This window comes from Salmo trutta, chromosome 2 (genome assembly GCF_901001165.1).
Source record: "Salmo trutta chromosome 2, fSalTru1.1, whole genome shotgun sequence".
Taxonomy (NCBI): domain Eukaryota; kingdom Metazoa; phylum Chordata; class Actinopteri; order Salmoniformes; family Salmonidae; genus Salmo; species Salmo trutta.
Genome location: NC_042958.1, coordinates 52,459,920 through 52,482,439, shown reverse-complemented (window position 1 = coordinate 52,482,439; position 22,520 = coordinate 52,459,920). Strand labels below are relative to the sequence as shown.

The 22,520-nt window shown below is 41.3% G+C and overlaps 1 protein-coding gene across 2 annotated transcripts in view; it reads right to left on the bottom strand.

The window, feature by feature from the left end:
• The window catches only part of LOC115156999 (protocadherin-15), a 329,145-nt gene extending 307,783 nt beyond the window's left edge, over positions 1-21,362 (bottom strand). The window contains exon 1 of one of the 2 annotated variants that reach the window (XM_029704842.1): positions 20,889-21,362. The gene's annotated coding sequence lies outside the window, so the exon portion shown is untranslated. Of the gene's footprint in view, positions 1-6,036; positions 6,692-20,888 lie in introns of those variants that run through there. The other variant, XM_029704851.1, reaches the window with a different exon arrangement.
• Between the last annotated feature and the right edge of the window lie 1,158 nt (positions 21,363-22,520).

The following is a 22,520-nucleotide window of genomic DNA, read 5'->3' as shown; positions in this document are numbered from 1 at the left end:
GTACTTTCAGATATGACTGAATTGTTCTTAGCAACTGATGTTCAATACAGAAATAAAATAAATTGGAAAAACCTTGAAATAAAACTAAATCTTAAATATGAATGTTCCCTTTCTTCTGAAGGTTCATTGCCAAAACGGGGTTGATAGTGATTACCATGCTGAGGATGTCCCTCAAGCATCACTAAAAAAAGAGAGGCTGGTGGAATTTCTCCCTCCTAATGATGGCGCCCAGCAATCCCAGGGCAATAAAAAGAGGGCATTATTTAAAAAAATGGGATGCAATGAGGACAAAGGAAGGAGGACACAGCCCCAGTAGTTTATGGTGGGTAATTACCAAGCGAATAATGTTCAATAGTAACCTCCACACGCCCCAGGAGTACCACAGGCTGATGAAACATTTAATAGCGGGAGTTAACGTCTTTATAGATGAATTCAACCGTATGTTCACATCTTAAATAAACCAGTGGGATGTTGACAGATCCTTGGATCCAATGTCCTTTGGTGGAGAACAATGCAAGAGCAACTTCTGTAGAGAGAGGCACGTCTCAATGAAAAGTGTTTGGGAGATGTCCTAAGGAAGCTAGTTCCTTCTACCCCATATCTAAACCTGTGCCATTCTGTAATACTAGCCCCTGTGTTAGGAGGTTGTTACAGGGGGGTGGCAACGTTGAAAGAACTAACCGTCCTGCTTACGCCTCTGTGAACAGACATTCATCCCTACACCCACACCACCCTACGTGTTAATTAGTTGTCAGGACCCAACCTGGCAACTCTTCAACACACAAAAAAATGAGGGTTCCTCAAGGGTTCTTTGGGAAGAGTGATGGTTCTATGTGGAACCATAATGACTCAAAGAACCCTTTGAGCTCTTCAATGATTCTTAACATTTAAAAAAGGGTTCTTTCCTCCTTTATTGAAAATGTAAATATAGGGGAAGGATCTCAGAGTATTTTGGGGTGTGGTTTGTGCACAGATCTTTTTGTGCAACTGTGAGTGAGAGTGTCCTTCCAGTTTATCTAATATGTTGTGTTTAGCTATTGCATGTTATATATGACTATAGCCAGGGATAGTGTCTTGTGAAAGACTTCTACATGGCCTTGTGTCAATTAAAAACAGTTGACTAAATCAGTCAGTGGTTATCAATTCTCTCCTCAGGGACCCCCAGCTGTTCCAGAGTTACTGTAGCTCTCTTGATTCAACTTGTCAAATAGAACAATAATAACACCTATGGAAGTTTAATAATATAATATGGCTGACCAGAATTAAAAACCCTGTATGGTTCTACAAAAGGATATCCATAAAGGTTCTTCAAATAACCATAAAAAAGGGTTGTATATAGCCCCAAAAAGGGTTGTAACCATAGCAGAACCCTTTTTTGGTGCTATATAGAACCTTTTTTAATTGTTCTTTATAGAACCATAGCAAAGGGTTCTTTATAGCACAATAAAACCTTCAAAAAAGGGTTCCGCTATGGTTACCAGCCAAAGAACCCCTATCTGGTGCCATTTAGGACCATCATTTTTTTAGTGTGCAGATGACTAGTTCAGACCCCAAACTAGCACTAACAGTCAAATGCAGCCAGTCGCTAGCCACAAATGTAGTATCTCTAGCTAGCCCCAAGTTCACACAGAATTATTTAAAACACACCGTGGAGCCTCAGGCAGTTGTTAAAGGTGAGTGTCTTAAATCCATGATCAGGTACTCAACACAGCCATTTCCTTCTGAAGAAGGTTTTTGAATGCTACTGTCCTGAAATTAAGTAGAATCCAAGACCTAACCTGAAAAGGCAGTCAAACGAGTGCATTTCGCCCTATAAATATACACTAATACCATCATGTGTACACTAATAATATACACTAATACTCTACCATCATGTGTGGAGTTTTAGGAAAAGGCATGCTCTCATTAGAGAGTAAAAAAAAAGCATCCAGCATCCACAGATTCCCTATTCAAATGGATAGCATGAATTTTTCGGCCAGACTTTTTAATTGCATGTCATCCATTAACTTCAAAGTGGCGTTGTCAAGACTTGGCTGGGTCCGTAAGCCCCACTCACATCCCCATGCTCTGTACTCATTACAGGCTCTCCCTCCTCATCCTGCTCTTTCCTCTTTCTCATGTAGCCTAGTAGTGCCCATCGCATCTCTTCCTGGATGTTTCTTGCTTTGAGATTAAGTAGAAGTAAAACGACTGCTGGTAACAATCAACCCAAATGATGTATGATGCACTCTCCACCTCTGATCCTGTCTCAACCATGAGAATATGTATCTGTGTGGTATAATTGTTGTTGTCATTTTTGCTACCACACTGCCAATATATTGTCCTTTTTTACTAATCCTGTGTCTATTTCCCAGCTTGACTCTACAACCAAAGCCATGAAACAATATGTTCAAGTGTACAGTACGCACACAGAGAAATATCCCAATGCCATATGGATTTTATAAAGCCAACTGATTCAAAAAATATGACTGAAGGACCTGTAGGAGTTCTCCTAATGTTCTAAACAACAATACGATGACTGTTCCCAAAAGACTAACCCGTTTGGGTCTGCCTCTGACAGTTGGATTCCAAAGAGATAAATAGACCCTTTTCCAGGACACGACACACTCACGTCGCGCACAAATGCGCGCAACTCTTGGCAGCAGTAAGAAAGCCATCGCCATCTGCGCCCATTCAACATAAATCTAGTCTGTTTTTATTACTTCTAAACAAAATCACTTTTTTTGTGGTTCTCATACACTTACAATTATGTTTGGATTCTTTCTTGAACAGTCGCTAAGATTATATTTGGTTGTGATCTTTGCAAAATAACTATTTGGGATGCAGCAGTTGTTAGCTAGAATGCTAACGCTCATTGATATAGGCTGTAGCAAAAGCTAGCCAAAGAGCCATTTTACTGGTTGAAGTTGAAGTGTATTCTAAGTATAATGCAGTTCATTTGCGATGATGACACAAACATTATATTAAGCAAGACAATCATACGAGCCTTAAAATCCAATTATAATCCAAAAGTAGTGTGAAATGCATTCATAAGCAGCATGTAAATATAGGCTTGTTCTGCCACCAACTTTCACGCATCACCATCGTGCGACAATGTTTTGTAAACACAGAAAGAGGTCTATACTCCAGCTCAGTGTTACTCACTTTTTTTTGTAAGGGGGCCACTTTGGGTTGAGACAATCATTCAGAGAGCTGCACAGATTTTTAATGTTATACTTTTTCCTTCCAATATTATAATTTATCAATTGAGAGCAAATTCAGAGCATTAGAGTACATGCAATTGATTTGATGTCCAGCACATCACAAATATATACATACATCAAATAGGCTACATCACATGTGCACTACTGGTCAAAAGTTTTAGAACACCTACTCATTCAAATTTGTCTCTTTATTGTTACTATTTTCTACATTGTTGAATAATAGTGAAGACATCAAAACTATGAAATAACACATATGGAATCATGTAGTAACCAAAAAAGTAACCAACATTTTTGAGATTCTTCAAATAGCCACCCCTTGGCTTGATGACAGATTTGCACATTCTTGGCATTCTCTCTACCAGCTTCATGAGGTAGTCACCTGGAATGTATTTCAATTAACAGGTGTGCCTTCTCAAAAGTTAATTTGTGGAATTTAATTCCTTCTTAATGCATTTGAGCCAATCAGTTGTGTTGTGACAAGGTAGGGGGTACACAGAAGATAGCCCTATATTGTAAAAGACCAAGTCCATATTATGGCAAGAAACGCTCAAATAGGCAAAAAGAAACAACAGTCCATCATTACTTTAAGACATGAAGGTCAGTCAATCCGGAAAATTTCAAGAACATTGAACGTTTCTTCAAGTGCAGTTGCAAAAACCATCAAGCGCTATGATTAAACTGGCTCTCATGAGGACCGCCACAGGAATGGAAGACCCAGAGTTACCTCTGCTGAAGAGGATAAGTTCATTAGAGTAACCAGCCTCAGAAATTGCAGCCCAAATAAATGCTTCACAGAGACACATCTCAACATCAACTGTTCAGAGGAGACTGTGTGAATCAGGCCTTCATGGTTGTATTGCTGCAAAGAAACCACTACTAAAGGACACCAATAAGAAGAAGAGACTTTTGGGCCAAGAAACACGAGCAATGGACATTAGACTGGTGTAAATTTGTCCTTTGATCTGGAGTCCAAATTTTAGATTTTTGGTTCCAACCGCAGTGCCATTGTGAGACGCAGTGTGGGTGAACGGATGATACCTGCATGTGTATTTCCCACCATAAAGCACAGAGGAGGAGGTGTTATGGTGTGGAGGTGCTTTGCTGGTGACACTGTCTGTGATTTATTTAACAAGCATGGCTACCGCAGCAATACACTATCCCATCTGGTTTGGGCTTAGTGGGACTATAATTTGTTTTTCAACAGGACAATGAACCAACACACCTCCAGGCTGTGTAAGGGCTATTTTACCAAGAAGGAGAGTGATGGAGTGCTGCATCAGATGACCTGGCCTCCACAATCCCCCAACCTCAACCAAATTGAGATGGTTTGGGATGAGTCGGACCGCAGAGTGAAGGAAAAGCAGCCAACAGGTGCTCAGCATATGTGGGAACTCCTTCAAGACTGTTGGAAAAGCCTTCCAGGTGAACCTGGTTGAGAGAATGCCAAGAGTGTGCAAAGCTGTCATCAAGGCAAAGGCTGGCTATTTGAAGAATCTCAAATATTAAATATATTTTGATTTGTTTAACACTTTTGGTTACTACATGATTCCATGGGTTATTTCATAGTTTTGATGTCTTCACCATTCTTCTACAATGTAGAAAATAGTAAAAAATAAAGTAAAACCCTTGAATGAGTAGGTGTTCTAAATCTTTTGACCGGTAGTGTATAAGACCCATATTAAGGGTTACCGCAGTAGTTGGATGAGCGAAAATGTCCCTTCTGCTCCTTGACTGAATTCATTTGAAATGTATAGTCTGTTGTTGCTATCCTTGTGAGGCAATCTAGGTGTGCATTTGTTTGTCTGTTTCTGTTTCACAATGTTCATTGTTGAAAATGTTGCTTCACATGAATAAGTCCTGCACACACTGCTTCAGAAGTGGATACTCTTTGTCTGACAAGGCTCCAGAAATGGGTAACACCTGCTCTTAGTTCACCTTGCAATGTTTCATTTGCCTGCAGCTCCACTATCTCTCTGTTCCAGCATGGTCAGGACAGAGGGCTGTGATGACTGGGGTCAGAGATGACACTGGCACATGAAAGTGATTCTCAATGAAGTTGGAAAAACTCCTTGTACTCATTGATATCCTTGAATCTTGACTCAAACGCCAACTTCAGCTCTGAGTTTTGGGAAATGAACAATCTGTCTGTCAGGTATGAACAGTGTGGTGATTTTATTTTGAAATGCTGTGACCACACGCAACATTTTGCCCGGAGTTTTAGCTTTCCCTTGGAGCTGGAGATTCACAGTGTCAGGTGGCAGGTGATGTAAGTAAAAAAAAAAGCCAGCTTATCCACTGTGGATCATCCAGCTCTGGCTCTTCTCTCTCCTTGCTTGCAACAAATTCACGGATTTGAGGGAGAGAGAGAAATCTTTCTAAAAACGCCACAAGACAGCCATCTCACCTCATTGTGAAATATCAAGTTGCCGTATTCTGTCTGGTATTCCTCCAGCAAGTCGCACAACTACCGGGGATTCAGTGCCCTCACAATAATAATGTTCACCACGCGCACAACTTGCTGCATCACATCCTGAGTTTAGCCACAAGTGCTTCCTGATGAATGATACAATGAAACATAACACATTCGGGAATATCCTCTCTCTTTCCCTTTCTCAACTATGAGTCCCTTCTCCTTCCCTCGCATGTTTGGGGCGCCGTCAGTGCACACAGACGCCAGATTTGACCAGTCAATATTATTAAAATCAGCAAAAAATGTAACAAGGGTTTTCAGAATATCCTCTCCCTGAAGGGGCACTAAACGTCAAAGTTCCTCTCTGAACGACTCGTTTTGAGGGAAGCGGACCCAAACACATAATTGAGTAATGTCACTTACATTAGTGCTTTTGTCAAGCTCAATAATGAAACACAGCACCACGGATATGTCAGTAATCAGTTGCTTATGGATGTCCTCGCCGATGTCTTCTATGCGCCTAGTTAGGGTCGAGTCTGAGAGTCGCAGTCCCTTAATTTGCTTTAAAATAGCTTCCTTGTTTGTGAAATCAGCATACAATACTTTGGCTGAGGCCAAAAAACATTATTTGACAATCTCCGCGTCTGTGAAGGCCTTCTTGTTTCTTGTGAGTATCCAAGCAATCTCATATGTTGCCTCTGTCGTTTTCTCTGCAACAGTGCAAGATCTGTCCGTCATTTGTTGTTGTCCTTTGAGCTGTCCTTTGAGTTGCGCTATTTTGATGTTTCTGAGGTTGCTTTGTGGCGGATATGTTTTGTCAAAGTGGGCAATGTGTGACTTGAAATGTCGCTCAAAATGTTCTCATTGAAAATAATTGACTGTCTAATGGCAAATAAGACCAAGTCAGCTAGTCCCATCATGCAGTACAAAAAATACTTGTCTGTCCATTTCTCTTGGAACTTTGTGTTCTTCTTGAATCGACTGTATCCTTCTCTTAGCTAATGTAGCTAACATGGCTCCGGTGGCTAACTGCATTTCCCCGCCTCCATATTCCTGATTTTCCTGGTTCTCCGGTGGTTGTTCGTTCATAGCTGTCACATTGTTCTCCAGCTCTTCCCCCTCATTTTCATTGTCAACAGATTTAGGTTTCTTTTTTACAATAAATCGATCCATGTCGACCAGACTGCAAAATTAGCTAGTAGCAAACTGATATGTGTCAGTTACTGTAGCTGAGCAGTTGTGTTCTATTTTGGCAAATGTTCTATTGCGGCCTTTCTGTTCAACAGCTGCGCTTTACTGCCATATGTCTTCTGTCCAGGGAACAATAGATATATTCAATGGAGTGATTCAGGCCTGCATTAAACACATTTAATTGAAATTGTATCATTGTTATGCATTTTGAATGGAAAATTAGAAACTCACCGCAAGCCGCACATGAAGGACTTGTGGGCAGTTTGTGCCCTGCGGGCTGCCCAATGAGTACCACTCGTCTAGCTGCTGGCTGCCCAATGAGTACCACTCGTCTAGCTGCGGGCTGCCCAATGAGTACCACTCGTCTAGCTGCGGGCTGCCCAATGAGTACCACTCGTCTAGCTGCTGGCTGCCCAATGAGTACCACTCGTCTAGCTGCGGGCTGCCCAATGAGTACCACTCGTCTAGCTGCGGGCTGCCCAATGAGTACCACTCGTCTAGCTGCGGGCTGCCCAATGAGTACCACTCGTCTAGCTGCGGGCTGCCCAATGAGTACCACTCCTCTAGCTGCGGGCTGCCCAATGAGTACCACTCGTCTAGCTGCTGGCTGCCCAATGAGTACCACTCGTCTAGCTGCGGGCTGCCCAATGAGTACCACTCGTCTAGCTGCGGGCTGCCCAATGAGTACCACTCGTCTAGCTGCGGGCTGCCCAATGAGTACCACTCCTCTAGCTGCGGGCTGCCCAATGAGTACCACTCGTCTAGCTGCGGGCTGCCCAATGAGTACCACTCGTCTAGCTGCGGGCTGCCCAATGAGTACCACTCGTCTAGCTGCGGGCTGCCCAATGAGTACCACTCGTCTAGCTGCGGGCTGCCCAATGAGTACCACTCGTCTAGCTGCGGGCTGCCCAATGAGTACCACTCGTCTAGCTGCGGGCTGCCCAATGAGTACCACTCGTCTAGCTGCGGGCTGCCCAATGAGTACCACTCGTCTAGCTGCGGGCTGCCCAATGAGTACCACTCGTCTAGCTGCGGGCTGCCCAATGAGTACCACTCGTCTAGCTGCGGGCTGCCCAATGAGTACCACTCGTCTAGCTGCGGGCTGCCCAATGAGTCGGGCTGCCCAATGAGTACCACTCGTCTAGCTGCGGGCTGCCCAATGAGTACCACTCGTCTAGCTGCGGGCTGCCCAATGAGTACCACTCGTCTAGCTGCGGGCTGCCCAATGAGTACCACTCGTCTAGCTGCGGGCTGCCCAATGAGTACCACTCGTCTAGCTGCGGGCTGCCCAATGAGTACCACTCGTCTAGCTACGGGCTGCCCAATGAGTACCACTCGTCTAGCTGCGGGCTGCCCAATGAGTACCACTCGTCTAGCTGCAGGCTGCCCAATGAGTACCACTCGTCTAGCTGCTGGCTGCCCAATGAGTACCACTCGTCTAGCTGCTGGCTGCCCAATGAGTACCACTCGTCTAGCTGCGGGCTGCCCAATGAGTACCACTCGTCTAGCTACGGGCTGCCCAATGAGTACCACTCGTCTAGCTGCGGGCTGCCCAATGAGTACCACTCCTCTAGCTGCGGGCTGCCCAATGAGTACCACTCCTCTAGCTGCGGGCTGCCCAATGAGTACCACTCGTCTAGCTATACGTTTTCACCACACATTATCTTACTCTTGCTCGGCTGAAGAACGGATATGACGAGTCTGAATAGATATTTCTGTGAAGTGATTTCATACTTTTTATGCTTTATCATCATGAATGAAATGTTGAAGACATCAATTATTGGTAATCACCACAAGCCGCAAATGTCATCAGTCATTCATACAATCCTAGAATTTGTCAACTGGTGCTAAAATGGTCTGACTGAAACCTTTAATGTTACATCTGGGTGAGCTCTGATCAGTTTTAATAAGAGTGCTGGCAGCTGTAGGGGTACTGAAAGTAACATTAGCAATGGTAGTAGTAATAGTACTAGTCCCGTGTGGCTCAGTTGGTAGAGCATGGTGTTTGCAATACCAGGGTTGTGGGTTCGATTCCCATGAGGGACCAGTACGGAGAAAAGAAATGTATACGTTCACTACTGTAAGTCGCTCTGGATAAGAGTGTCTGCTAAATGACTAAAAAATGTATTAATAGTCATTGTCATCGTCAGGCAGGATTGGACAGATTGGCCAATTCTGGGAAAAAAAAGTGTAATTGGGTGGGCTGGTGGAAATTGACACACACAAAAATATGTTTTGTAGATAAAAATAAAATGCTGAAAAGGGTGACATGGCTGGCAGCACATGATACATTTTTGTTGTTGTTTTTTGCGCAATTTCTCTGTTATACTTATCTATAATGAGCCTTCGGCTGATCAGCGGCAACGGGCGGCCAAGAGGGGATGGCCCGGTTGTCTGATAGGCTGAGCGGAGGTCACGCACAGAAACATTCAAAGTCAAATGCAGCATCAGCAAAAAGACCTGCTCCGACTCTCTCATCAGTCAGACAGACAACATCATGGATCGTAAAAAATAGAAAGGGTACCTATGAATGTAGAAAGATCACTTTCTACTTTGTCGCCTCTCATAAAAACGTCCTATTTTTGGGGCGGCTAAAACCAGGATCTGGTCAATCGGTAAAGTGCATTATCCTCATGATTCCTGTATGGAAGGTGTCTGACCTGCCCCAGTAGCCTCACTGCTGTGATGAGTGAGCCACTCTCCCCCGCCATGTGCTCAAGAGAAAAATGCATTCTGATTGTATAACATTTCAAATATTCAGCTCAATAGCAACTCTTTTTACAATAGTGCGTGAAATGCGCACCGGCCATTGCGAGGGCGTAGGCCTATTGGTCTCATGGGTAGTCGCTCACAACTTCAAAGTGCTTTAGGACATTACATTTACTATTGGATGAATAAATGGTTACTGGCAGTGGGCAATCTAGTTAATGTGTTTTGAGTTTCCACTTCCTCAGGTGTTAAACCCCAAATGAATTAGCCTATGATATTAGTTTGGCTATCTTTATGTGCACGATGTAATTCATCTCTATTAAAATCTCTAAATTATCTCTATAGGAAAATGTATCTATAGTCTAAATATATTGAATCATGCATTCCTGCTTGGACGTGTTAAATGAAAAAAAGTATTTCTTGAATACTTCAGTAGTCTATTTATTATACTTCTTAATAAAGCACTATGAATGACTATATAAGATAATTACTTATGATGTGGGTCTGACCCAAATCGTGGACTGGTTCCACCACCTGTAAAAGTTAGCGGCACCAGTGATACCAGGGGAACATGTTAGTATGGAGACCTGTAATGTAATGAACACTTAGGGGAGGTGATGATTCAGGAGAACATGTTAGTATGTAGACCTGTAATGTAATGAACACTTAGGGTAGGTGATGATTCAGGAGAACATGTTAGTCTGGAGACCTGTAATGTAATGAACACTTAGGGGAGGTGATGATTCAGGAGAACATGTTAGTCTGGAGACCTGTAATGTAATGAACACTTAGGGGAGGTGATGATTCAGGAGAACATGTTAGTCTGGAGACCTGTAATGTAATGAACACTTAGGGGAGGTGATGATTCAGGAGAACATGTTAGTCTGGAGACCTGTAATGTAATGAACACTTAGGGGAGGTGATGATTCAGGAGAACATGTTAGTATGGATACCTGTAATGTAATGAACACTTAGGGGAGGTGATGATTCAGGAGAACATGTTAGTCTGGAGACCTGTAATGTAATGAACACTTAGGGTAGGTGATGATTCAGGAGAACATGTTAGTATGGATACCTGTAATGTAGTGAACACTTAGGGGAGGTGCTGATTCAGGAGAACACATAAAACAGGAACTAATTTGCAATAGAGCCTAAGTCGGTAGCTTGGCTTTTATAATGTATAAGGCTTTTTTATTTCACCTTTATTTAACCAGGTAGGCCAGTTGAAAACAAGTTAGTAGTAGTAGCTTAAGCACACAGACAAACAGCAAGAGACAAAGAATAAGAAGTATTCATAAGAAGTGACAACAGAGAAGATGCTGAGACCGGTAGACAGCACAACAGGGAGGCAGATGGTGAGAAGGCGGCACACGCAGTAATGTGTGTTGGTGTGGATAAAATGCCAGGAGTGAATTCTTGTCCCATCCGCCCATGGTAGTAGTAGTAGTAGTAGTAGTAGTAGTAGTAGTAGTAGTAGTAGTAGTAGTAGTAGTAGTAGTAGTAGTAGTAGTAGTAGTAGTAGTAGTAGTAGTAGTAGTAGTACTTAGAGTCAGTAAGCTAGGGAGGCCTTTGACTTAAATGTTTTCAACACTCAGTGTTCGTGGAAAACACTTTCAGAAAGAGCAATATTTCCATTGATACATCCTTGAGATGTTTCTACAACTTCATTGGAGTCCACCTGTGGTAAATTCAATTGATTGAACATGATTTGGAAAGGCACACACCTGTCTATTTAAGGTCCCACAGTTGACAGTGGATGTCAGAGCAAAAACCAAGCCATGAGGTCGAAGGAGTTGTCCGTAGATCTCTGAGACAGGATTGTATAGGGGCACAGATCTGGGGAAGGGTAAAACATTTATGCGGCATTGAAGGTCCCCAAGAACACAGTGGCCTCCATCATTCTTAAATGGAAGAAGTTTGGAAACACCAAGACTCTTCCTAGAGCTGGCTGCCTGGCCAAACTGAGGAATCGGGGGAGAAGGGCCTTGGTCAGAGAAGTGACCAAGAACCTGATGATCACTCTGACAGAGCTCTAGAATCCTCTGTGGAGATGGGAGAAACTTCCAGAAGTAGAGTGGCCAGATGAAAACCACTCCTCAATAAAAGGCACATGACAGCCCGCTTCGAGTTTGCCAAGAGGCACCTAAAGAAACAAGAAACAAGATTCTCTGGTCTGATGAAACCTAGATTGAACTCTTTGGCCTGAATGCCAAGCGTCACATCTTGAGGAAAACTGGCACCATCCCTACGGTGAAACATGGTGGCGGCAGCATCATGCTGTGGGGATGTTTTTCAGCGGTAAGGACTGGGAGACTAGTCAGGATCGAGGGGAAAGATGAACGGAGCAAAGTACAGAGAGATCCTTGATGAAAACCTGCTCCAGAGCACTCAGGACCTCAGACTGGGGCGAAGGTTCACCTTCCAACAAGACAATGACCCTAAGCACAAAGACAACGCAGGTGTGGCTTCTGGAAAAAGTCTCTGAATGTCCTTGAGTGGACCAGCCAGAGCCAGGACTTTAACATCTCTGGAGAGACCTGACAATACCTGTGCAGCGACACTCCCCATCCAACCTGACAGAGCTTGAGAGGATCTGCTGAGAAGAATGCGAAAAACTCCCCAAATACAGGTGTGCCAAGCTGGTAGCGTCATACCCAAGAAGACTTGAGGCTGTAATCGCTGCCAAAGGTGCTTAAACAAAGTACTGAAAAGGGTCTGAATGTGATATTTCAGTTTATTTTTTATAAATTTGCTAAAATTTCTGAACTAGGTTTTGCTATGTCATTATGGGGTAATGTGTGTAGATTGATGAGGGGAAAAAACCTATTTAATCAATTTCAGAATAAGGCTGTAACGTAACAAAATGTGGAAAAAGGGGTCTGAATACTTTCCGAATGCACTGTATGACACTAAGAATATTCCAGCACCAATCACTACACACTTCTTAATTTCACAATGTATAAATCAAAGCACTCAGATGTAGTACTAACACCAAGATTTCCCCACACACCCATTACATAACTTGATCGTCTACATTGAAATAACAACCACCCCTGAAGCTGAAAACGTTTAACTATAAGCCATACTCAAGCATTTTGGATTTGAGATCAAACGGTTTTTTAGGAGGTGACAGTACATTGGCATCTTATTTGAGGGTGTTTTCATACATATTAGTGGTGGAAATGATTTCACTATTCAATTAATATATGTATGTCATCACAGCAGCAAGATTTGTGACCTGTTGCCACAAGAAAAGGGCAACCAGTGAAGAACAAACACCATTATACAAACCATATTTATGTTTATTTATTTTCCCTTTTGTACTTTAACAAGTTGCACATAATGACATTTGAAATGTGTTTATTATTTTGGAACTTTTGTGAGTAATGTTTACTGTTAATAAACAAAAGCGAAATAAACTATAAAAAGTATCTACTTCACTTGCTTTGGCAATGTTAGGGGTGGCAGGTAGCTTAGTGGTTAGAGCGTTGGGCCAGTAACTGAAAGGTTGATCGAATCCCGGGCTGACAAGGTAAAAATCCGTCACTGTAAATAACAATTTGTTCTTAAGTGACTTGCCTAGTTAAATAAAAGGTAAAAAAAGATATTTAAATATTAACATGTGTTTCCCATGCCAAAAAAACCCTTAGAGAGAGAGAGAGAGAGAGAGAAAAAAGAAGTTGATGCCATAAGTTATATATCATACCATCTGGTAGTGCCTGTCTTGACTGCATCATATTGTTGTAAAGAAGCTAGCTAGCTAAAGTAGCCAAGATAATTGAGCCTATTTTTGGGTTATTGGTAATGGTGAAGGATGAGAAGTATTGGTGGCATCTGGAACCTTCTCACTCATCATTATTATTCACGATTTGAGATGAAGCGTTTTTTTAACGGGGTCACAGTACAGTGTTATCTTATTGGAAGGTGTTTTCATACATATTCAAATCATGCTAGCATCCACATTAATGTAGAACTGTTCACAAACATATTATATTTTTACTTACAATCAAATTAACTCCAAAATGAAGCAATACATTATTACCATTCATTTCTATTGGGCACAACATAATCAGAAACACAATCAAAACAAACTGCCAAAAGCATCTAACAAGTTTGTAGAGTCACAAACTTAATGTAAACTCAGCAAAAAAAGAAACATCCCTTTTTCAGGACCCTGTCTTTCAAAGATAATTTGTAAAAATCCAAATAACTTCACAGATCTTCATTGTAAAGGGTTTAAACACTGTTTCCCATGCTTGTCCAATGAACTATAAACACTTCATGAACATGCACCTGTTGAACGGTTGTTAAGATACTAACAGCTTACAGACGGTAGGCAATTAAGGTCACAGTTATGAAAACTTAGGACACTAAAGAGGCCTTTCTACTGACTCTGAAAAACACCAAAAGAAAGATGCCCAGGGTCCCTGCTCATCTGCATGAACGTGCCTTAGGCATGCTGCAAGGAGGCATGAGGACTGCAGATGTGGCCAGGGCAATAAAGACTGCGCTACAGGGAGACAGGATGGACAGCTGATCGTCCTCGCAGTGGCAGACCACGTGTAACAACACCTGCACAGGATCGGTACATCCGAACATCACAGCTGCGGGACAGGTACAGGATGGCAACAACAACTGCCCGAGTTACACAAGGAACGCACAATCCCTCCATCAGTGCTCAGACTGTCCGCAATAGGCTGAGAGAGGCTGGACTGAGGGCTTGTAGGCCTGTTGTAAGGCAGGTCCTCATTAGAGATCACCGGCAACAACGTCGCCTTTGGGCACAAACCCACCGTCGCTGGACCAGACAGGACTGGCAAAAACTGCTCTTCACTGATGAGTTGCGGCTTTGTCTCACCAGGGGTGATGGTCAGATTCGCGTTTATTGTCAATGGAATGAGCGTTACACCGAGGCCTGTACTCTGGAGCGGGATCTATTTGGAGGTGGAGGGTCCGTCATGGTCTGGGGCGGTGTGTCACAGCATCATCGGACTGAGCTTGTTGTCATTGCAGGCAATCTCAACGCTGTGCATTACAGGGAAGACATCCTCCTCCATCATGTGGTACCCTTCCTGCAGGCTCATCCTGACATGACCCTCCAGCATGATAATGCTACCAGCCATACTGCTCGTTCTGTGCGTGCTTTCCTGCAAGACAGGAATGTCAGTCTTCTGCCATTCCCCCAGAAATGTCCGGGAACTTGCAGGTGCCTTGGTGGAAGAGTGGGGTAACATCTCACAGCAAAAACTGGCAAATCTGGTGCAGTCCATGAGGAGGAGATGCACTGCAGTACACTGCAGATACGGACCGTTACTTTTGATTTTGACCCACCCTTTGTTCAGGGACACATTATTCCATTTCTGTTAGTCACATGTCTGTGGAACTTGTTCAGTTTATGTCTCAGTTGTTGAGTCTTGTTAAGTTCATACAATATTTACACATGTTAAGTTTGCTGAAAATAAACGCAGTTGACAGTGAGAGGACATTTCTTTTTGTGCTGAGTTTAGTAATTTTGTACTAGGAATATGGGATCAAATATTAAACTTTTGACTAAATGTTATACACTAAGTGAATTTGTCCAAATACGTATTACACCTGAAGTGCCTTAATTTCTAAAGGTAAAACAGATATGAAAATACCCTCAAATAAAAGGTGACATTCTGTAGGCGACACACTAAAAAATGTTGATTCCTCAACGGTTCTTTGGGAAGGGAGATGGTATGTGGAAACATACTGACCCAAATAACCTTTTGAGCTCTTCAGTGGTTCTTTACATTTCACAAAAGGGTTCTTTGCTCTTTTAGTGATAATTAAAATGTGGGGCCTGCGTCTCATTAGAATATTTGGGGGCGTGGTTTGCGCAACCATGAGTGAGAGTGTCATTCCAGTTGATCTAATATGTTGTGTTATAAATGACTAGAGCCAGTAAAACTCATGTATAGTCCTGTGGTTATTCTCTCTTCGAGGACCTGTAGCTATTTCAGAGTTAGCACACCTGATTCAACTTGTTAATAAAACCCAATAATAAAACCTATGGAATATTAACAATATAATAAGGCCATTAAACCAGAATAAAAATCCTGTATGGTTCTACAAAGGGTTTTAACCATAGTGGAACCCTTTTTTGGGGGCTATATTTAACCTATTTTTAATGGTTCTTTACTGAACCGTAGAAAAGGGTTCTTTATAGCACCATACAGGTTCAATTTTAGAACCTTATGAGCATAGTTCTTTATAAACCTTCAAAAACAGGTTCTAAATAACACAAAAACGGGTTCTGCTATGGTTACAAGCCAAATAACCCTTATTTGGCACTATATAAAACAAGTTGTTTTTAATGTGTAAGAAATTCAAGTACTATTGCATTGAGACACATTTATCTTACATTCATCAAGTTCTAATCATCCACATAATTGCAAGTCCAAATGCAACGACATTAAACTCTGTTCAAGCCTGAAAACAAATTACAAGTATAGGGCACCTCTTAAATGTTATCAGTGATGCTGCCAGAGATTCAACACTTCTGAGCAACTGTGAGGACCAGCAAAAAAAGGTCAAGAACACAGCTAATGTGATTGGTTAGAGCGCCCAGCCCGGGTGGAAGCAGGGCTGTAATACAGTATCACCTGGCGAGATAAGCTAATCCACTCACTGCAATGCATTTCTATCAGAGGGTGGGACACAACATGGGTATGGTCTCTTCCTCTTTAAAATCGCTGCAAATATTTTCAATTAAAACATTCCTTTAAAAGAATTGTGAGCAACAAGAGCTAATGCCAAGTTTAATAATCACAGAATAATGTAGTCAAGGGGGATGTCCACCCCATGCATGTCTAACAAACGGTCATAATGAAGGTCATTGCACCATCTGCAGGATCGCTAGCACCGCTTTTAGATGTTAACAAGGCAACACTCCTTAACTCCTCCTCCACATCTATTGGATTGGTTCAACAGTGCAAAAGAGAACCTCCCCCGACAGTTATATTTTCTCTTTTCAGGATCAGAAAGAAAGAAACGCAGCTCAGGCAAATATTTTGCACTTGCTATGTTAGGTTTGGGCCATTATGACCCTACAAGATAAGATAGGACAACAGTAGCAAATCCTATCTTATATCTATGATTGCGTGTAGTTTACTAAGACAAGGGAAGACAAAGGCAAGAGTAAATGCCTTGAAAAACTGACATTGTGAAAGGGATGCTTTTGAACATTCCGTGACAATTTAGTTGAACCCTGACTCATAAGGCAGTCACACAGTCATAATAATGTAATGACATGACATATCAACAGGTGTGTATTGCTGCAGGAACACACCGCAGCCACTTCTCAGAATGTTGCTTGTTTAATAAAGTTGAGATCAAATCTGAATCAGTGTCTCGCAAGATCACTTAAATGGTTATTCTACATAGGCCTAACATACCGAATATAATAGCATAGTGTAACGTTACTGCTAGACAACAACACTTAAATAGGCTAAATAGACCTACGGTATGTGTTTTGATTGACACAAAATAAAAGGTAGGCTGTAGCATATTAATACCATCTTCTCTAAAATTCGCTCAAAAACAGTAGTAGGCCTACATCATTCTGGAAGATCTAGCTGTATATTCCCATGAAACTGATTGAGATCAAAATGGTCGGCATGCAGGATTCAGCTTGGACGTTTCACCTGTAAAACGTGATGAATCATCAATCGCGATTGACAGTGATAATGGCCTACTTTGAAATGAGGGCCTAATTTGGGTGTTTGAGTGTAATATAAACATTTTCTTTGAGATAATATATTACTTAATAGGCTATCTGTCGGTACAACTTGGATTGAGAAAATATGTCATAAAATGTTTTTAAAAAATAGCACTCCGGCCCTTACAAGAATAGAACTACACCACTGATCATAACAGACTAATAAACCATTGTTTAAGTCAGCAAGTTACCAGCAGCAAGAATGGCATTTTAAGTGACACTAAGTGCTTCATTGTAATTCTAATGCAGACATCAAATCATACAAGATTCGCAATCCCATAAAACCCCTATGAATCCATACATCTCTGTATCATCCATCAGAAATCAACATGTAGACTTACAGAGTGCCGTTTGAGATAAACAGGAAACTTGTTTTGAAATACATCACAGCTTTCATGTCTTTCCTTTGACACATTTACCATCGCCTGCTATAAGAAGATACATGACTTTCACTGGCTATAGATAAATTCATAAAATATTTACATTTAAAATCCACAAAAATCGAAATGACAAATCCTCAACAGATGTTGCTTCAGTAGATTCAAACATGTTGATACGAGAACAAACAGGCATTGTATTGTGTGTGCGTACGTGTAAGAGAGAGAGAGAGAGAGAGAGAGAGAGACAGTCTGACTATGTTTAGGATAGAGTATATGTAGTGAAAACATTGGTTGCCTGTCTATGCTCTTAAAGCCTTCAAAACATCCAATGTGTGCAACACAGTTCCTTGATTTCGCAGAGCTTGACTAGAGATTACACAGCATGATACCTTGTGAGAAGAGCGATACGGGGCATATTTTAGACTTCACCAAACTAATGAGATATTCAGTCAGCTTTGCAGAGGGACTCACTTTTCTATGCAGTATGTACTCTGTCTTTGCCTATCAACCACTTAGACGGATACACATTCCATGATACTCTAAAGGGATAGTCCATCCCAAATCAAAGTGTCTTGAATTCTGTTCAAGTATACCTCAAAGGGGGTCTAAAGTTGAACTGAGACATTTGAATCTCAAACCCAGATGAACAGGAAAGATTGGCAGAAGCTAATTCGATACAATAACATGTTGCCAGTCTTTCCCAATTCATGTGGGATTGAGATGCAGAAAGCATGTAATAGGATTCACTCAACAGATGGGGTGGACCACAGACTCAGTTTAGGGTAGGAAAATGTCAAACGCTGACTCGGTGGGCAACATAGTATATCAACTACCATATGGACGTGGGGTATTTAGTTGGCCTTTGTTTTCTATTGGTCAGTTGTGTATACTGTAGCTACATCTAGCCCTCTACTCCCATGCCAACCTATTGGAAGACAATAACATAATGCAGGGGAAAATGCTGCTTCTTGTTAGTCACCTTTTCTAACAGTCAATCTAGATTCTGTTAATCCATTTACATGGTTGTGTCATGAGTACTAGTGTAATTTAGACACCCTCTTAGATATATTGCAATGGGTTTTCCAGGGCTTTCTACAATACAGTGCAATTTCTAAATCCAAGATTAAACGTAGAAATGAATTAAGCTATAGACATGTTGGGGCATAGATCCTGGATCAATGAAGATCGGTGTATCTTGAATTAGACTTTTCATTGAAAGGACCATTTTTTACTTTATGATGTCAAAATGAAAGCACTGCATTGTAAATGTCACCTAAATTGAGCTTTGACATGTTTTAGCTGGATATAGTGACGACAACAATTTGAGTGGCTTGAAGATTAATTTGCTTGGATGCACAAGCCTTCAGATGTTTTAGTTTGTATATACAGTTTGTATATACAGTATGTTAAACTTCAAGGACTCTGCATTGCGTCCTGCTACGCTGTGGAATATCACAACCTGGTTTCAGAGCATTTGGTATTATTCTGTACGTATATCCAAGATGCACCATTTAGTTTGATATGTTACATTTCGTATGGTATGTATTCATTTGTGGATGTCCATCACACATTTCACATGATATGTTACGAATTGCCAAAACGAACAATGTTTTGAATTTGCAAAACCTTAGCTAGCTGGCTAACGTTAGCGAGGCTAGGGGTTAGATTTAGGGGTTAGGATTAAGGTTAGGTTTAAGTTTAGAGGTTAAAGGGTTAAGGTTAGAGGAAGGGTTAGCTAACATGATAAGTATTTGCAAAGTATCTAAAAAGCAGTAAGTAGTTGAAAAGTTGCTAATTAGTTCAAATTGTCCGTGATGAGATTCAAACTCTCAACCTTTGGGTTGCTAAACATTCGCGTTACACAACCACCCACCCCGACCAACCACTGTACTTAAATCTGTCCTATGTAACCATACCAAACGTAATATATACTAATTTGAGTGTCCCGGATTTACATTTACTATGTTACGTCTAGTTTGAGACAAGGCTGAAGATCAAATCAGTCACACAAGCCCACATCACCACAGAGGGAGTAGATTAGTCACACACACACACACACACACACACACACATTCTCAAAATGGGCGAGATTTAAAAAAATTAACATATTTCCTTTATAGATTATCTTTGAACTAACATGCGCTTTTGCATGAAAATACGTAAAATGTTGTGGACAGCAGACTGTATACTTTTTTAATTAGTTGAACATATGATACCAACACAAGTTAACACCATAGGCACATACAGCAACTATGTTGAAAATATGCAGCATGTCGCTGCCTCCATCCAGGTCAGACTCAATGTACTGTAGTATTTGTGATGCAGATGGCTGTGTTCACCATTCATTCACCAAACCGTAATCAGAAGCAGAGACAAACATATTCAATTAACATTTCAGGTCAAACCAGAGAAACCCCAGCATTAACATAAAGTATTACTGTATTTTACAGCATCCCCATACAGCCATCTATTTCTATGGCTAATGTAATCGTATCTAAGTTCCAAACCTCCATATTATGTAGGTTGTTGCTTTTTTTTACTCAAATTAGGTTCTTCAAGAGACAAAGATCTTTCAAACATATCCATGGGGTAGGGCAATAAGACATAGTGCCGTGTGTGTGTGTTTCAGAAACTAAATCATCTGAACCCTCAACCAACTAAAAAAATCAATGACCCACTGAAGAGTCTCAGGTGGGCTGGGATGGCCTTGCCATTTCAGGGAAGCAGTTATTGTGACATCCTTCAGTCCAGAAGGCTACTTGTGGAGTGGTTGTATTAAATGTAAGGCTCATTCCATATCAAATTCACAAAAGAGCAAAGCATGCTATGAACAGGCTAGAACTAGGAGGGTTCAGACATAGGAGTTTCACAACACACTACACATGAGAGATACCTGAAGATTCAAGTGGACCTTCAAATGAGCAATGTCACTGAGGAAAAAAAGGAGGGAGAACAAATCTTTAGTCTACCTATGAGACTTTGCACAACTGCCAATCACGTCAGTAGCCTAATAGGTATATGTAGGCGTCATCAGGAATGACAACCTCTCATTCATTAGCCTTCTCTCTGCACATAGTTCTCCTTGTCCACCTACTGAGATCAAAATAATATATTAGCCGAGGGATGCATCAAAGAAAATGCATTGCAGCAAATGACGTGTAGCCTACTGAATAACAAATCAACATTTCGGACAGGCTGCATGGACACCTTTCTTGCTAAAAAAAAAAAAAAATAAGGAAAAGAAACGACCCTACCTTCATACAGTGTCTTCAAAATAGAATTTAAGTTTCCTCCGTAAACCACGACGCGTCTGTGACAGACTCAGGCAAAATTAGGGAAAGCATGAATGGATTGATATTCCTTCACTTTTGATGCTCAACCGACAATATTTTAGAACGCTATGGCAGAACGGATCAACGCCATCCAGCGCACCCGGCGAAGCTCGCTTCCTCCAGAGCGCTTGCTGAAGTTTCCCCTTTGCGTCTCCAAGCGAGCAGTGGCAGCCTTCTCTGCTTTTACACGTCAGGTTTCAGTCCTCATAGAGACAGGGAAGAGTGGCGGTGAATGATACATCATGCCAACAGATGCTTTTCTCTATTCCTGACAGGTGAGCGATTTTTTTAGAACGGTTCTTGTAGTAAATGCGCCGGTATAAGCGAGAAACGGAGCGTGATGGAGAGAGACCATAAGTGCATACATGTATCTTACTACCCAATGCTTTCCTTGAACTCCAGCGCCACCCTCAGCGGTAACGATTTTAACCAGTCAAGTGGAGTAAAAATTAAAACAACCGATAAACACTTAGCAGGTGGCAGATTCTGTGAAATACGGCTCTATTTCAAGTATGTTATTCAGAATATTTAATACTAATTCAATATCACAATCTGGGATAATAGCAAACATAGTCTAACTTCACCCTGTACACCACAATCTCATTATCTAAAATAGTGTTGCAAGGTATACTGAAACTTGGGTACATTTTCGATAAAAAAACAAAAACGTTTAGGTACTACATTTTTTGTTATGTTCAGGAGACCTACTTCTGTCACGTGTCTCCCTTAATTGAGAGGATCAAGTCTATCAGCGCAGTCCTCATTATAGTGTGTGTGTAGTCTGCTCCACTTACTCATTCATTTCTCAAGTGCTGCATTAGCTCCTCAGTCCCCACTTATGCTGCACAGAAGTTAACACACTTGAATAATGCAACACAGCATGTTGAAACTGTTCATTACTGTTCGCAAAACAATGTCCATAGGCTAGAACATTATTACAGTGCAAGATGATACTTGTAGCTTCCAGCTTTAATTGTAGGCTAGCTTACAGCTGAATTCACTACCCAAGTATTTTGTTTGTGAAAATATGCTGATTTCATAGCTGATTGTCACCAAAAACTTTATTAATTCACTTCCTTCTTTGCCAACGAAAACTCTTCCTTTGCCTACTTTCCACTACATTCCACAGCCACATTCTGCCTGGCAAATGGCATCATTCATTTCTTAAAGAGACAGCCACATTTTTATAAATGAAAAGATTGCTTCTTCTATGCAAATGTTGTTAATTGGTACAATAAAATATGTTCTCTTAGTAGTTGCCAATAAAGTAAGTCCTAAATGGAAAGGATTGTTTGTCATCTGTAGCCCCATGAAGTCAGCTACAACAAGCTCAATAACTCACTGCATGCACACACTCCTATTGAATAATATGCATTCACCTGTATTGTGAATGGACCGAGGCTACATCTCGATTTAACCAGTGTATCAGTAGAGATTTACCATTCAAATAAATGTTCACCATTCTGCTGTTTTGTAGTTAGATTGGTAAAAACAAAGTGAAATTGATTGTATGATTAATTAAATTAATGCATACATGGCTGTCTCTTAAAAAAA